This window comes from Triticum dicoccoides, chromosome 7A (genome assembly GCF_002162155.2).
Source record: "Triticum dicoccoides isolate Atlit2015 ecotype Zavitan chromosome 7A, WEW_v2.0, whole genome shotgun sequence".
Taxonomy (NCBI): domain Eukaryota; kingdom Viridiplantae; phylum Streptophyta; class Magnoliopsida; order Poales; family Poaceae; genus Triticum; species Triticum dicoccoides.
This window is the reverse complement of record NC_041392.1, coordinates 671,136,897-671,141,059: the sequence shown is the minus strand read 5'-3', so window position 1 is coordinate 671,141,059 and position 4,163 is coordinate 671,136,897.

The window sequence follows — 4,163 nt, the reverse complement described above, 5'->3', positions numbered from 1 at the left end:
CCGGGACCAAAGGCCTCTTTTCAGCAGCCCAAAGGGCGGGAAGCGGCGGCCTTTGGTCCCGGTTGGTGGCACCAACCGGAACTAAAGGGGGGCATTAGTCCCGGGTCGTAGCATACTCGTCTGTTACAAATTTGGCATGGTATCATCATAATAGTTGCGGGAGAAAGTCTTCACTTTTTCTTCGCTTGTGTCATTTGCTTATTGCGCCGTAACCATGGATAATCTTCATTGTTTATCAGGATGCTTGGGTCAGCCTTGACATTGAAGGGAGGAATTTCATGAAACTTTTCATAATCTTCAGACATGTCTGTCTTGCCGTCCACTCCCAGGATGTCCCTTTTTCCTGAAAGAACTATGTGGCGCTTTGGCTCATCGTATGATGTATTCGCTTCCTTATCTTTTCTTTTTCTCGGTTTGGTAGACATGTCCTTCACATAGATAACCTGTGCCACATCATTGGCTAGGACGAACGGTTCATCAGTGTACCCAAGATTTTTCAGATCCACGGGTGTCATTCCGTACTGTGGGTCTACCTGTACCCCGCCGCCTAACAGATTGACCCATTTGCACTTAAACAAAGGGACCTTAAAATCAGGTCCGTAGTCAAGTTCCCATATGTCCACTATGTAACCATAATATGTATCCTTTCCGCTCTCGGTTGCTGCATCAAAGCGGACACCGCTGTTTTGGTTGGTGCTCTTTTGATCTTGGGCGATCGTGTAAAATGTATTCACATTTATCTCGTATCCTTTGTAAGTCAATACAGTCAAAGATGGTCCCCTGGAAAATAAGTACAACTCATCACAAACAGTGTTGTAACCTCTGAGACGTGTTTCCAACCAACTGCTGAAAGTCCTGATGTGTTCACATGTAATCCAGTTGTCGCACTGCTCCGGGTGTTTGGAGCGCAGACTGTTCTTGTGTTCATCGACATACGGGGTCACCAAGGTAGAGTTCTGTAGAACTGTGTAGTGTGCTTGAGACCAACAATATCCATCCCTGCATATTATTGAGTCTCTTCCAAGAGTGCCTTTTCCAGTCAGTCTCCCCTCATACCGCGATTCAGGGAGACCTATCTTGTTAAGGCCAGGAATGAAGTCAGCACAAAACCCTATAACATCCTCTGTTTGATGGCCCATGGAGATGCTTCCTTCTGGCCTAGCGCGATTATGGACATATTTATTTAGGACTCCCATGAACCTCTCAAAGGGGAACATATTGTGTAGAAATACGAGCCCCAGGATGACAATCTCGTCGACTAGATGAACTTGGACGTGCATCATGATATCGAAGAAGGATGGTGGGAACACCAGCTCGAAACTGACAAGACATTGCGCCACATCACTCCTTAGCCTTGGTACAATTTCTGGATTGATCACCTTCTGAGAGATTGCATTGAGGAATGCACATAGCTTCACAATGTCTAATCGGACGTTTTCTGGTAGAAGCCCCCTCAATGCAACCGGAAGCAGTTGCGTCATAATCACGTGGCAGTCATGAGACTTTAGGTTCTGAAACTTTTTCTCTGGCATATTTATTATTCCCTTTATATTCGACGAGAAGCCAGTCGTGACCTTCATACTGAGCAGGCATTCAAAGAAGATTTCTTTCTATTCTTTCGTAAGAGCATAGCTGGCAGGACCTTTATACTGCTTCGGAGGCATGCTGTCTTTTTCGTGCAAACGTTGCAGGTCCTCCCGTGCCTCAGGTGTATCTTTTGTCTTCCCATACACGCCCAAGAAGCCTAGCAGGTTCACGCAAAGGTTCTTCGTCACGTGCATCACATTGATTGAGGAGTGGACCTCTAGGTCTTTCCAGTAGGGTAGGTCCCAAAATATAGATCTCTTCTTCCACATGGGTGCATGTCCCTCAGCGTCATTCGGAACAGCTAGTCCATCGGGACCCTTTCCAAAGATTACATAGTGTAAATCATTGACCATAGCAAGCACGTGATCACCGGTGCGCATGGCGGGCTTCTTCCGGTGATCTGCCTCGCCTTTGAAATGCTTGCCTTTCTTTCGACATTGATGGTTGGTCGGAAGAAATCGACGATGGCCCAGGTACACATTCTTCCTGCATTTGTCCAGGTATATACTTTCAGTGTCATCTAAACAGTGCGTGCATGCATGGTATCCTTTGTTTGTCTGTCCTGAAAGGTTACTAAGAGCGGGCCAATCGCTGATCGTCACGAACAGCAACGCCTTAAGGTTAAATTCCTCCTGTCTGTGCTCATCCCACGTACGTACACCGTTTTCATTCCACAACTGTAAAAGTTCTTCAACTAATGGCCTTAGGTACACATCAATTTCGTTGCCGGGTTGCTTAGGGCCTTGGATGAGAACTGGCATCATAATGAACTTCCGCTTCATGCACATCCAAGGAGGAAGGTTATACATACATAGAGTCACGGGCCAGGTGTTGTGATTGCTGCTCTGCTCCCCAAAAGGATTAATGCCATCTGCGCTTAAAGCAAACCATACATTCCTTGGGTCCTTCGCAAACTCATCCCAGTACTTTCTCTCGATTTTTCTCCACTGCGACCCGTTAGCGGGTGCTCTCAACTTCCCATCTTTCTTTCGGTTCTCACTGTGCCATCGCATCAACTTGGCATGCTCTTCATTTTTGAACAGACGTTTCAACCGTGGTATTATAGGAGCATACCACATCACCTTCGCAGGAACCCTCTTCCTGGGGGGCTCGCCGTCAACATCACCAGGATCATCTCGTCTGATCTTATACCACAATGCACCGCATACCGGGCATGCGTTCAGATCCTTGTATGCACCGCGGTAGAGGATGCAGTCATTAGGGCATGCATGTATCTTCTCCACCTCCAATCCTAGAGGGCATATGACCTTCTTTGCTGCGTATGTACTGTCGGGCAATTCGTTATCCTTTGGAAGCTTCTTCTTCAATATTTTCAGTAGCTTCTGAAATCCTTTGTCAGCCACAGCATTCTCTGCCTTCCACTGCAGCAATTCCAGTATGGTACCGAGCTTTGTATTGCCATCTTCGCAATTGGGGTATAACCCTTTTTTGTGATCCTCTAACATGCGATCGAACTTCAGCTTCTCCTTTTGACTAATGCATTGCGTCCTTGCATTGACAATGACCCGGTGGAGATCATCATCATCGGGCACATCGTCTGGTTCCTCTTGATCTTCAGGAGCTTCACCCGTTGCAGCATCATTGGGCACATCGTCTGGTTCCTCTTGATCTTCACCAGCTCCCCCCGTTGCAGCATCACCGTATTCAGGGGGCACATAGTTGTCATCGTAGTCTTCTTCTTCGCCGTCTTCCATCATAACCCCTATTTCTCCATGCCTCGTCCAAACATTATAGTGTGGCATGAAACCCTTGTAAAGCAGGTGGGAGTGAAGGATTTTCCGGTTAGAGTAAGACCTCGTATTCCCACATTCAGTTCATGGACAACACATAAAACCATTTTGCTTGTTTGCCTCAGCCGCATCGAGAAACTCATGCACGCCCTTAATGTACTCGCGGGTGTGTCTGTCACCGTACATCCATTGTCGGTTCATCTGCGTGCATTATATATAATTAAGTGTCCAAATTAATAGAAGTTCATCATCACATTAAAACCAAAGTGCATACATAGTTCTCATCTAACAACATATAGCTCTCCAGAGCATCTAATTAATTAAACCATACATTGAAACTATGTAAAACATTTCAATGCGATCATAATCGCAACCAAGGTAACAATTGATCCAACGGCATAATGATACCAAGCCTCGGTATGAATGGCATATTTTCTAATCCTTCTAATCTTCAAGCGCATTGCATCAATCTTGATCTTGTGATCATCGACGACATCCGCAACATGCAACTCCAATATCATCTTATCCTCCTCAATTTTTTTATTTTTTCCTTCAACAAATTGTTTTCTTCTTCAACTAAATTTAACCTCTCGACAATAGGGTCGGTTGGCATTTCCGATTCACATACATCCTAGATAAATAAAATCTATGTCACGTTGGTCGGCATAATTTTCATAAACAATAAATGAACCAATAGTTATAAAGATAATATACATACCACATCCGAATCATAGACAGGACGAGGGCCGACGGGGGCGGATACCAAAACCATCGCACTATATAAGATGCAATAATAAATGTAAGAAAATGATACAAGTATCTATC